Source organism: Oncorhynchus mykiss, chromosome 7 (genome assembly GCF_057628025.1).
Source record: "Oncorhynchus mykiss isolate SJ-2025 chromosome 7, ASM5762802v1, whole genome shotgun sequence".
Classification (NCBI taxonomy): domain Eukaryota; kingdom Metazoa; phylum Chordata; class Actinopteri; order Salmoniformes; family Salmonidae; genus Oncorhynchus; species Oncorhynchus mykiss.
The window spans coordinates 47,447,684-47,461,716 of record NC_143028.1 but is presented as its reverse complement, the minus strand read 5'-3'; the positions used below and the strand labels follow the sequence as shown (position 1 = coordinate 47,461,716).

General features: G+C 43.4%; 2 protein-coding genes across 8 annotated transcripts in view; one reads left to right on the top strand and one right to left on the bottom strand.

Moving 5' to 3' along the window:
- Positions 1 to 14,033, top strand: part of LOC149982572 (solute carrier family 2, facilitated glucose transporter member 1-like) — a 321,473-nt gene that overhangs the window by 180,116 nt on the left and 127,324 nt on the right. The gene's annotated exons all lie outside the window — the stretch shown is intronic.
- Positions 1 to 14,033, bottom strand: part of LOC110527984 (rap1 GTPase-activating protein 1) — a 164,919-nt gene that overhangs the window by 42,193 nt on the left and 108,693 nt on the right. The gene's annotated exons all lie outside the window — the stretch shown is intronic.

Genomic DNA, 14,033 nt, shown 5'->3' with positions numbered 1-14,033 from the left:
TTTGCTGGTGCCTCCATTATTGCATATTGTGCTAACAAGGTAAGTAAAACTGCGGATGAACTCCAGGTCCTGTTCCTTGATTTTGACTGCTTTTGCTGAGTTGATGTTGATGGATATGACCTTTGTCTTGCTGCAGTTGATAACCAGGCTGACTTGCTAGCCAAAGGACTGGACTCTGTCAGTTTAGTCTTGTAGACGTTGGTGTGTGATAAAAGAGCCAGGTAATCTGCGAAGTCAAGGTGTTCTAGAGTAGAATACAAGGTCCATCGTTCTCCTCTTGCCTGATCTTCTGTTCGCCACAAGAGTACAGCTGACAAAACACAACCTTGACGAACTCCAGACTTCACAGCAAAGCTCATGTCGCTCGTTCCCACATTGCATGAAAAGTTGCTGTAGAACAGTTTCTTGATGTTAACAACATGGGTAGGGATCCATAAATTCTCAAGATCTTCCATAAACCTTTCCGGTGGATGCTGTCAAAAGCCTTCTGCAAGTCAATGAAGTTGATGTAGAGTTTCCATTACCACTCACTACATTGCTAAATTATGTTCCCGAGGGGCAAAGATCTGGTTTGTACAGCTCCTACCTCCCCTAAAACTAGCTTGTTCATTCCTAAGCATTTTGTCTACAGAGGAAGACATCTGTTGTACGATCATCTTGCAAAAGATCTTGCTGGGAACAGATAACAGTGTGATGCCCCTCCAGTTGTTGCAATCGGATAGTGTGCCCTTCTTAGGTACCCTTGGTATCTGAAGGTATCTTTCCCTTCATCCAGATCTTAGTGGAGAGTGGGAAAAGGATGTTTGCAGCCAATACTGGATCGATTTTGAACAGCTCTGCATTGAGCTGCTCACTTTCTTTTCCCTCTCTCTTTATTCTTTTTCTCACTCTCTCCTCTCTCTCCTTTCTATCACTCTCTCCTCTCTCTCCTTTCTATCTCTCTCTCCTCTTTCTCAAGGTCAAAGGACCCTCCAGATTCTCTCTCTCTTTCTCTCTCTCACTCTCCCGCTATCTTCTTTCTCTTTCACTCTATCGCATCATCATTAAACTACTATGTTTACCAGGTCTAGAAACCTATCTCATCCCCCACTGAGCCAGACTGATGTCTCTTTCCACCTCCCCTATCAATCCATTCCAAGATGGGCTGCAACTTACAGAGGATAGTATCAGAGAAGGTCCCTCTCCTGGTTCCAAGGCCCATGGTGCCTGCTCCTGTCCTCTTGCTCTGAGGCATGTTCTCTAGCTGCTGCCTGCTGCAGCTCTACACTGGAGGAGGGTCCACCTGGACCTGCCTGGACCACTGACACTCAGCTAGACAAAGGACCATGGTGGATGCCCATTGTTAGGGAAACCAAAGGACATTGACGGAAAGAAGACACTTTTCAATCAGATCCACTTTAGCCGACAACCGCATAGCGGTTGTTTTGGGGGTGTCAGATGTGGAACTGTATTGAAGCTGTCAATCCACAAGCTGTTCCTGGCATTATAACTAAAGTGGACATTGCCATTGGCTGCATGGAGTCACATTAACAGAAATTCCATGCAGCCTTGTTTACAAGTTCAAACACTGGAATGTGAGAACTAATCTACACTTCGATTAGGATGATAGAAATTTAATTTTATGATTTTTCAATTTGAGCATAATTATTCTTATATATAGCCTACACTGTCTCATTTTTAAATTCTAACACGAGTGGGGTAGGTGTGGCTTCTTGAAAATGATTGCAAGAGCAGCTGCTCGGTTGATTTGACGACTCAAATGCAGTCCTGACACCGGCAAAACATCCACTATGTGGGTGTCTGCTATCGGCAGTTGATGCTTGATCTGATTGAATCTAGGTCTTAGAGTGTAGTCTTACAAGTCAGTCCAGAACTCCCTAAAGCCCATCCAGAACACCCCTCTCAAAACTTTTTTACAATTTGCTTTTAACAGCCGGTGGTTTCCCCCTGTCTCTCTCCCAGATTAACTACTTTGGCACGCAAACAGATAACGTTTCCTCTCAGGAGACAATGACCAGACCAATTCTCAGGCAGCCTGGATGGGCTGATGAGGCACGTGGTGTGTGAGGCTAGACACACATCTCAATCTGGGCCTCTCAGATTTTGGCATGGCTGCAATAGGATTAGCAGGGGATCATTGTTTCCAAACAGAGGGAATGAGTGAGTCAAACCAGCTCATGGGGAGTCAATATCCCAAATCACTCTCATTGTCAGCCCAGGCAGGGATCCACAAAATGTATTTGAGGAACATTTAGAAAACGTATGTTCTTTGGACTGTGCTGCTAATTAAAGGAATGTACAATACCCCATTTGACTGGAGATTAAACCGGAGATTACTGTCTCCCTCTCTCTCCCGTCAGTTTCTATTTTCATCCCTCTGTTCATGTTCTCCCTTTCCGTTCACTCCCTATCCCTTTGTCACTGTCTTTTCAGTCCCTGCAGTCAACTGTGGAGGCAGCTAGGCTAAACTCTACATTTACACACTGTCATACTGCAGATAATTCACTCCATGCTGAGAGACTAACAATGACTATGTAGGAGGAAGCACAGTCACACTTTATTTGGATAGTCTGGATAGTCCATATGTAGGGTTAGATTTAGAACAAGTATGGGCAACTTTGATGGGGTCGAGGGCCACAAAAAATCTGAACTCATCATGAGAGGTTGCAGTGGCTTTCGGGTCAGCGTACCCACATCCATCCCCACACATGCACTCAGAGCCGGGCCTAGCCTTTTGGGGGCTGTCATGTCAAATAGTGTCCCCCTGCCAAAAAGTGTCCTTCCCTGCCTCACAATGGGATTTGATGAGTTCTAGCTTCCGCTGCTAGGGTTTCAAAATTCTGACCGGCCTACGTAATGAAGTAAAGCGTACGTTGCTATTCTGGTTGCTTGGCTTTATTTTACCTAGCAGTTTTAGTTCTATATCACTACATAAGCACCCACTTAGTTGTCACAAAATTATTACCTCATAATCGCTATCCAAGGACAGCATTTTTGACGGTGACTAATTGCTGACTCCCTACTGCTTCAAAAGACCAAAAAGACTGGAAAGAGAACACTCTTTCTTTACCATATATCGGTCTTAACATAAGAAAATATTGTAAAATAGGAATAAATCATTTAAGCTGTTTTTAGATTGACATTGCTAGCTACTGTACTTATTTACCTCAGTCTGCCTAGTCAGCTAGCTAGCCAGACAGTTGTATTTAGCTAACGTTAGCTAATCTAGCTAACTGTTATTGTAGCTTTCTGTTTGTATGTAGCTTGCACTTCAATGGCATACCTTGAGAAGATTTTCTTCTATCTTCCAACTAGACAAAGTACTATGAATGCACCACTGATCTCGACAAGAGGCGCAACATTCAAAGAGGGCTGAGAAATTCACAATTCAGGTTAACATTAAGCAGTTAACTTACATTAGATAACTGGAAGGATTTAGTTACAGTACCAGTCAAAAGTTACCACACCTACAATTCGGGTTTTTCTTTATTTTATTTTACTATTTTCTACATTGTAGAATAATAGAAGACATCAAAACTATGAAATAACACATATGGAATCATGTAGTAACCAAAAAAAGTGTTAAACAAATCAAACTAGATTTTAGATTATTCAAAGTAGCCACCCTTTGCCTTGATGACAAATTTGCACAGTCTTGGCATTCTCTCAACCAGCTTCACCTGGAATTATTTTCCAACAGTCTTGAAGGAGTTCCCACATATGCTGAGTACTTGTTGGCTGCTTTTCCTTCACCCTGCGGTCCAACTCATCCCAAACCATAATCTCAATTGGGTTGAGGTCGGGTGAATGTGGAGGCCAGGTCATCTGATGCAGCACTCCATCACTCTCCTTCTTGATTATATAGCCATTACACAGCATGGATGTGTGTTGGGTCATTGTCCTGTTGAAAAACAAATTATAGTTCCACTAAGTGAAAACCAGATGGGATGGCATATCGCTACAGAATGCTGTGGTAGCCATGCTTGTTAAGTGTGCCTTGAATTCTAAATTAATCACTGACAGTGTTATCACACCTCCTTCTCCATGCTTCATGGTGGGAACCACACATGCAGAGATTATCCGTTCACCTACTCTGTGTCACACAAAGACACGGCAGTTGGAACCCAAAATCTCTAATTTGGACTCATCAGAACAAAGGATATATTTTTACCGGTCTAATGTCCATTTTTCGTGTTTCTTGGCCCAAGCAAGTCTCTTCTTATTATTGGTGTCCTTTAGTAGTGGTTTCTTTGCAGCAATTGGACCATGAAGGCCTAATTCACACAATCTCCTCTGAACAGTTGAGGTTGAGATGTGTCTGTTACTTGAACTCGGTGAAGGAGTTTTTTGGGCTGTAATTTCTGAGTCTGGAAACTCTAATGAACTTATCCTCTGGGTCTTCCTTTCCTGTGGCGGTCCTCATGATCATAGCACTTTTCATCATAGCGCTTAATGGTTTTTACGACTTCACATGAAGTAACTTTCAAAGTTTGTGTTTAGCAGATGTTATTGGGGGTGTGGCGAAATGGTTGTGTTTCTAGCTCTGACAATGTAGTAATATCTAACAATTTTACAACATATACAAAATACACACAAATCTAAGTTAAGGAATGAAATGAACAATATATAAATATATGAATGAGCAATTTCAGAGTGGCATAGACTAAGATACAGTAGAATAGTGTAGAAGACAGTATATACAGTTGAAATCGGAAGTTTACATACACCTTAGTCAAAAACATTTAAACTCAGTTTTCACAATTCCTGACATTTAATCCCAGTAACAATTCCCTGTTTTAGGTCAGATAGCATCACCACTTTATTTTAAGAATGTGAAAAGTCAGAATAATAGTATAGAAAATCATTTATTTCAGCTTTTATTTCTTTCATCACATTCCCAGTGGGTCAGAAGTTTACATACACTCAATTAGTTTTTGGTAGCATTGCCTTTAAATTGTTAAACTTGGGTCAAATCTTTCGTGTAGCCTTCCACAAGCTTCCCACAATACATACGTTGGGTGAATTTTGGCCCATTCCTCCTGACAGAGCTGGTGTAACTGAGTCAGGTTTGTAGGCCTCCTTTCTCGCACACGCTTTTTCAGTTCTGCCCACACATTTTCTATAGGATTGAGGTCAGGGCTTTGTGATGGCCACTCCAATACCTTGACTTTTGTTGTCCTTAAGCATTTTGCCACAACTTTGGAAGTATGCTTGGGGTCATTGTCCATTTGTCCAGAACAATTTGCGACCATGTCTTGACATGTTGCTTCAATATAGCCACATCATTTTCTTTCCACATGATGCCATCTATTTTGTGAAGTGCACCAGTCCCTACTGCAGCAAAGCACCCACACAACATGATGCTGCCACCCCTGTGCTTCACGCTTGGAATGGTGTTCTTCAGCTTGCAAGCATCCCAATTTTTCCTCCAAACATAACGATGGTCATTATGGCCAAACTGTTCTATTTTTGTTTCATCAGACCAGAGGACATTTCTCCGAAAAGTACGATCTTTTTTCCAGACCGTAGTCTGAAAAAAAAGTATGATCTGTGCAGTTCCAGACCGTAGTCTGGCTTTTTTATTTTGTTTTGGAGCAGTGGCTTCTTCCTTGCTGAGCGGCGTAAAAGGTTATGTCGACATAGGACTCGTTTTACTCTGGATCTAGAAACTTTGTACCTGTTACCTCCAGCATCTTCACAAGGTCCTTTGCTGTTGTTCTGGGATTGATTTGCACTTTTCGCACCAAAGTACATTCATCTTTAGGAGACAGAACGTGTCTCCTTCCTGAGCAATATGACAGCTGCGTGGTCCCATGATGTTTATACTTGCGTACTATTGTTTGTACAGATGAACGTGGTACCTTCAGGAGTTTGGAAAATGTCCCAAAGATGAACCAGACTTGTGGAGGTCTACCATTGTTTTTCTGAGGTCTTGGCTGATTTCTTTGGATTTTCCCATGATGTCAAGCAAAGAGGCACTGAATTTGAAGGTAGGCCTTGAAATACATCCACAGGTACACCTCCAATTGACTCAGATGATGTCAATTAGCCTATTAGAAGCTTCTAAAGCCATGACATCATTTTCTATAATTTTCAAGCTGTTTAAAGGCACAGTCAACTTAGTGCATGTAAACTTCTGACCCACTGGAATTGTAATACAGTGAATTATACGTGAAATAATCTGTCTGTAAACAATTGTTGGAAAAATAACTTGTGTCATGCACAAAGTAAATGTCCTAACCGACTTGCCCAAACTATAGTTTGTTAACAAGAAATTTGTCGAGTGGTTTAAAAACTACTTTTAATGACTCCAACCTAAATGTATGTAAACTTCCGACTTTAACTGTACATATGAGATGAGTAATGCAAGATATGTAAACATTATTAAAGTGGCCAGTGATTTCAAGTCTATTTATATATGCAGCAGCCTCTAATGTGCTAGTTATGGCAATTTAACAGTCCGATGGCCTTGAGATAGAAGATGTTTTTCAGTCTCTCAGCTTTGATGTACCTCTACTGACCTCGCCTTCTGGATGATATCAGAGTGACCAGGTAAGGGCTCGGGTGGTTGTTATCCTTGATGATCTTTTTGGCCTTCCTGTGACATCGGGTGATGTAGGTTTCCTGGAGGGCAGGAAGTTTGCCCCCGGTGATACATTGACCATACCGCACCACCCTCTGGAGAGCCCTGTGGTTGCGGGTGGTGCAGTTGTCATAGCAGGCAGTGATACAGCCAGACGGGATGCTCAATTGTGCATCAGTAAAAGTTTGTGAGGGTTTTAGGTGACAAACAACATTTCTGTTACGCCTTTTTTTACCACACTGTCTGTGTGGGTGGAACATTTCAGGTTGTCAGTGATGTGTACGCCAAGGAACTTGAAGCTTTCCACCTTCTCCACTGATGGCGATGTGGATAAGGGGGTGCTTCCTCTGCTGTTTCCTCAAGTCCACAATGATCTCCTTTGTTATGATGACTTTGAGTGAGAGGTAATTTTTTTGGCACAACACTCCCAGAGCCCTCACCTCCTCCCTGTAGGCTGTCTCTTTACTGTTGGTATTCAGGATCCGGAGAAGGCGAGTGGGAAAGCTAACAGGAAACTGCTCACCCAGAGGTTGCGCTCCTCATGGCCCGGAGACTTTAATGCAGGGAAACTTAAATCCGTTTAACCTTATTTCTATCAACATGTTAAATGCGCAGCCAAAGGGGAAAACAAATTAAGATCACCTTTAATCCACACACAGAGCCGCATACAAAGCTCTCTCTCGCCCTCCATTTGGCAAATCTGACCATAATTCTATCCTCCTGATTCCTGCTTACAAGCAAAAATTAAAACAGGAAGCACCAGTGACTCGGTCTATAAAAAAGTGGTCAGATGAAGCAGATGCTAAACTACAGGCCTGTTTGCTATCACAGACTGGAACATGTTCCGGGATTCTTCCGATTGCATTGTGGAGTACACTACATCAGTCACTGGCTTTAACAATAAGTGCCTCTAGGACGTTGTCCCCACAATGACTGTATGTACATACCCCAACCAGAAGCCATGGATTACAGGCAACATTCACACTGAGCTTAAGGGTAAAGCTGCCGATTTCAAGGTGCAGGAATCTAACCTGGCAGGAGTCTTCACTGGTATTTTCAACATGTCCCTGATTGAGTCTGTAATACCAACATGTTTCAAGCAGACCACCATACCCATACAACTCCAACACCATCATTAAGTGTGCAGACGACACAACAGTGGTAGGCCTGATCACCGACAACGACGAGACAGCCTATAGGGAGGAGGTCAGAGACCTGGCCGGGTGGTGCCAGAATAACAACATATCCCTCAACGTAACCAAGACTAAGTAGATGATTGTGGACTACAGGAAAAGGATGACCGAGCACGTTCCCATTCTCATCGATGGGGCTGTAGTGGAGCAGGTTGAGAGTTTTAAGTTCCTTGGTGTCCACATCACCAACAAATTAGAATGGTCCAAACACACCAAGACACTCGTGAAGAGGGCACGACAAAGCCTATTCCCTTCTCAGGAAACTAAAAAGATTTGGCATGTGTCCTCAGATCCTCAAAAAGTCCTACAGCTGCAACATCGAGAGCATTCCGACTTGTTGCATCACTGCCTAGTATGGCAACTGCTCGGCCTTTGACCGTAAGGCACTACAGAGGATAGTGCGTACGGTCCAGTACATCACTGGGGCTCAGCTGCCTGCTATCCAGGATCTCTACACCAGGTGGTGTCAGAGGAAGGCCCTAAAAATTGTAAAGGACCCCTCCCACCCCAGTCATAGACTGTTCTCTCTACTACCGCATGGCAAGTGGTACCGGAGTGCCAAGTCTAGGACCAAAAGGCTTCTCAACAGCTTTTACCCCCAAGCAATAAGATTCCTGAACAGGTAATCAAATGGCTACCTGGACCATTTGCATTGGGTCAAACCCTCTTTTATGCTGCTGCTACTCTCTGTTTATCATATATGCATGGTCACTTTAAATATACATTCATGTACATAATACATTGTACATAATACCTCAATTAGCCCGACTAACCAGTGCCCCCGCACATTGGATACCCGGACTATCTGCATTGTGTCCCACCACTCACCACCCAACATCTACATGTTGCTAGCTCTGCATTTAGTTATATGTATGTCATATTGAGGTACTGGTATCTAGTTATAAGTTAACCCCGATCAATCAAATGGATAGGTGTAAGCAATTATGGTAATTCCAACATTGTTTAACTAGGTATATTGGCTAGACAGACACCGACAGAGAGAGAGGGGGGAGGAGGAAGAAAGTGAGAAAGAAAGGATGAGAGGGAGAGAGAGGTGTGTGAAGAGTGAAAGATAGAGAGAGAGAAACAGAGAGAAAAATCCGTGCAAATGTACTTAGACTTGAGTATTTAGAAAACGCTTGTCTTTGAACTTGTTAGGAAATCACATCATACCTTGGAAAGGATACCCAGCCACACCGGAGGGTGATTTTCACTGAAGAGAAGGAGGCCGTGCTGACCGAGAAGCATGCTGGCCATTTGGGAGTGAAGCACATGATTGCCAAAATCAACCTACGCATCTTCTGGCGTGGGATTGTCAAGGATGTGGATAGCTGGGCAAGTGAAATAGCCTTTTGTTTATCAATCACATTGCATTATATCTGAAATGATTTGATTTCAATGAATGTCATATCAGAGAGCACACAATGTTTAAATTTGTCACTGAGGCTAAAGGTCGGTACCTCTCTAGCCTGCTAGAAGTTTGAGTGAGTGAAGACTGTGGCGCTGTAGTTGAAGCCCATCAAAAAGTGTCACAATTCATATTTCGCCCTAATACATTTTTTTTGTAATGGTTGCTTTATTTGACCACAGCAGAGTTAAATATTATAGAATATCAAATCAAATCATATTTTATTGGTTACATACACATGGTTAGCAGGTTAGCTAGTGATAATTTTGTTAGAGTGGCCAATGATTTCAAGTCTGTATGTAGGCAGCAACCACTCTGTGTTAGTGATGGCTGTTTCACAGTCTGATGGCTTTGAGATAAAAGCTATTTTTCAGTCTCTCGGTCCCAGCTTTGATGCACCTGTACTGACCTTGCCTTCTGGATGGTAGCGGGGTGAACAGGCAGTGGCTCAGTTGGTTGTTGTCCTTGATGATCATTTTGGCCTTCCTGTGACATCGGGTGCTGGGCGGTGCAGTTGCCGTACCAGGCAACAGCCCAACAGGATGCTCTCAATTGTGCATCTGTAGAACTTGAGAGGGTTTTAGGTGACAAGCTACATTTCTTCAGCTGTTGCGCCTTCTTCACCACATTGTCTGTGTGGGTGGACCATTTTAGTTTGTCCGAGATGTGTACACTGAGGAACTTGAAACTTTCCACCTTCTCTAATGCTGTTCCGTCGATGTGGATTGGATGGTGCTCCCTCTGCTGTTTCCTGAAGTCCACAATCATCTCCTTTGTTTTGTTGACATTGAATGAGAGGTTTTTTTCCTGACACCACACTCACAGAGCCCTCACCTCCTCCCTGTAGGCCGTCTCGTCGTTGTCGGTGATCAAGCCTACTACTCTTGAGTCGTCTGCAAACTTGATGATCGAGTTGGCGGTGTGCATGGCCACACAGTCATGGGTAAACAGAGAGTACAGGAGGGGGCTAAGCACGCATCCTTGTGGGGCCCCAGTGTGGAGGATCAGCGAAGTGGAGATGTTTTTTCCTACCTTCACCACCTGGAGGCGGCCCGTCAGGAAGCCCAGGACTCAATCGCACAGGGCGGGGTTGAGACCCAGGGCCTCAAGCTTAATGATGAGCTTGGAGGATACTATGGTGTTGAATGCTGAGCTGTATTCAATGAACAGCATTCTTACATAGGTATTCCTCTTGTCCAGATGGGATAGAGCAGTGTGCAGTGTGATGGCGATTGTGTATCATCTGTGAACCTATTGGGGCGTTATGCAAGTTGCAGTGGGTCTCGGGTGACAGCTAAGGTGGAGGTGATATGATCCTTGACTAGTCTCTCAAAGCACTTAATGATGACAGAAGTTAATGCTATGGGGCGATAGTCATTAAGTTCAGTTACCTTTGCCTTCTTGGGTACAGGAACAATGGCCATCTTGAAGCATGTGGGGACAGCAGACTGGGATAGGTAGAGATGAATATGTCCGTAAACACACCAGCCAGATGGTCTGTGCATGCTCTGAGGACGCGGCTAGGGATGCCGTCTGGGCCGGCAGCCTTGCGAGGGTTAACACGTTTAAATGTCTTACTCACGTCGGTCAGGGACAAGAAGGGGGAGGTATGCAGTCCTTGGTAGCAGGCCGTGTCGGTGGCACTGTATAATTCTCAAAGCGGGTAAAGAAGGTGTTTAGTTTGTCTGGAAGCAAGACGTCGGTGTCTTTAATGTGGCTGGTTTTCTTTTTGTAGTCTGTGATTGCCTGTAGACCCTGCCACATACGTCTTGTGTCTGAGCCGTTGAATTGTGACTCCACTTTGTCCCTATACTGACGTTTCGCTTGTTTGATTGCCTTGCGGAGGGAATAACTACACTGTTTGTATTCTTCCATATTCCTGGTCATCTTTCTGTGGTTAAATGCGGTGGTTCGCGCTTTCAGTTTTGCTCGACTGCCGCCATCTATCCACGGTTTCTGGTTAGGGTAGGTTTTAATAGTCACAGTGGGAACAACATCTCCTGTGCACTTCCTTATAAACTCACTCACTGAATCAGCGTACAAATCTATATTATTCTCTGAGGCTACCCGGAACACACCGGGAACACAGTCCGCGTGAACAAAACAATCTTGAAGCATTCTGATTGGTCAGACCAGCGTTGAATGGTCCTAGTCATGGGTATGTCCTGTTTGAGTTTCTGCCTATGTGGGGGAGAAGAAAAATGGAGTTGTGGTCGGATTTCCCGAACGGAGGGCGGGGAGGGCCTTGTATGCATCGTGAAAGTTAGAGTAGCAGTGATCCAGAGTTTTGCCAGCCCGGGTACTACAATTGATATGCTGATAGAATTTAGGTAGCCTTGTTCTCAAATTTGCTTTGTTAAAATCCCCAAATACAATAAATACAGCCTTCGGATATATGGTTTCCAGTTTGCATAGAGTCTAGTGGAGTTCCTTGAGGGCCGTCGTGGTGTCAGCTAGGGGGGGATATACACTGCAGTGACAATAACCGACGGGAACTCTCTTGGGAGATAATAATGACGGCATTTGATTGTGAGGAATTCTAGGTCCGGTGAACAGAAGGACTTGAGTTCCTGTATGTTACAATTACACCATGAGTCCTTAATCATGAAACATACACCCCCGCCTTTCTTCTTCCCTGAGAGATGTTTATTCCTGTCGGCGTGACGCACAAAGAATCCAGGTGACTGTACAAACTCTGACAGCATGTCCCCAGAGAGTTATGTTTCCATGAAACAAAGTATGTTACAATCCCGAATGTCTCTCTGGAAAGCAACCCAAGCCCTAATTTCGTCTACCTTGTTAACTAGAGACTGGACATTAGCGAGTAAAATACTTGGAAGCGGTGGGTGATGTGTGCGCCTTTAAAATCTGCCTAGAAGGCCGCTCTGTCTACCTCTCTTGCGGCAATGTTGTTTTGGGTCAGCCTCTGGAAACAGTTTGATTGCCTTGGGTGGTAATTTTTCCAACAATTGTTTACAGACAGATTATTTCACTTATAATTCACTGTATCACAATTCCAATGGGTCAGAGGTTTACATGCACTAAGTTGACTGTGCCTTTAAACAGCTTGGAAAATTCCCAAAAATGATGTAATGGCAAAAAACCTTGTGAAGATGACGAAACAGGTACAAAATTATCTATATCCACAGTAAAACAAGTCCTATATCTACATAACCTGAAAGGCCGCTCAGCTAGGAAGAAGCCACTGCTCCAAAACGGCAAGAAAAAAGAGACTACGGTTTGCAACTGCACATGAGGACAAAGATCGTACTTTTTGGAGACATGTCCTCTGGTCTGATGAAACAAAAAAAGAACTGTTTGGCCATAATGACTTCGTTATGTTTGGAGGAAAAAGTGGGAGGCTTGCAAGCTGAAAAACACCATCCCAAACGTAAAGCACGGGGGTGGCAGCATCATTTTGTGGGGGTGCTTTGCTGCAGTAGGGACTTGTGTGCTTCACAAAATAGATTTGCATCATGAGGCAGGAACAGTATGTGGATATATTGAAGCAACATCTCAAGACATCAGTCAGGAAGTTAAAGCTTAGTCACAAATGGGTCTTCCAAATGGACTAGGACCCCAAGCATGCTTCCAAAGTTGTGGCAAAATGGCCAACAAAGTCAAGGTATTGGAGTGGCCATCACAAAGCCCTGACCTCAATCCCATAGAAAATGTATGGACAGAACTGAAAAAGCGTGTGCGAGCAAGGAGGCCTACAAACCCGACTCAGTTACACCAGCTCTGTCAGGAGGAACGGGCCAAAATTCACCCAACTTATTGTGGGAAGCTTGTGGAAGGCTACCCGAAACGTTTGACCCAAGTTAAACAATTTAAAGGCAATGCTACCAAATACTAATTGAGTGTATGTATGTAAACTTCTGACACTGGGAATGTGGTGAAAGAAATAAAAGCATTCTCTCTGCTATTATTCTGATATTTCACATTCTTAAAATAAAGTAGCGATCCTAACTGACCTAAGACAGGGAATTTCTACTAGGATTAAATGTCAGGAATTGTGTAAAACTGAGTTTAAATGTATTTGGCTAAGGTGTATGTAAAGTTCCGACTTCAACTGTAGTTCATATTCTGTCACCAATGTTTTTTTGGGAGTGTTTTTTTTAGTTTTTCGGTTAGTCAGACATATTTGGTTGGTTAGAGTGTTGGGCCAGTTATCAAAAGGTTGCTGGATCAAATCCCCGAGCTGACAAGGTAAACATCTGTCATTCTGCCCCTGAACAAGGCAGTTAACCCACTGTTTCCCGGTAGGCCGTCATTGTAAACACGAATTTAACTGACTTGCCTAGTTAAATAAAAGTTAAATAAAAAAAATAAAAAAGTGTCAATAGATATCCCTTTCCTACCCCCTCCTCCAGGTTTGGATGAACGGCCCAACCAAACCCTCAAGAATACCATGGGCGAGTCCCTTGATGGGTACCAGGAAGACAAACTGAAGGTAATTCTCTTTGCACTCAGCAGCAGAGTCCAGGCCTCCACCAAGTACTCGCCCTATCGCCTGCTGTATGGACAGGAGCCACAGCTGTTGACTGAGGTAAACAATGCAATTGTAAATACAATTATTGTATATCGTCTCTGTTGTCTTTCAAAATTGTGAACTACTGAATTAGTAATTTGCCATTTTATTAGTAATCAGAATTAGCAATCTGTAATTTGTGATTTACTGAATTATTGTTGTTGTTTGTCTATTGCTATTTTTGTATAAAATAGTTTCAGATCACTGAAACTCCACCGGTGGTGCTCAAGGTTGTCGAACCAGATCAGAACGCCTTCAAGAACCATCTTCAGGCATGGGCTAAGAAGGATGTGGAGGTTTTGGAGCAGGTAAAAATGA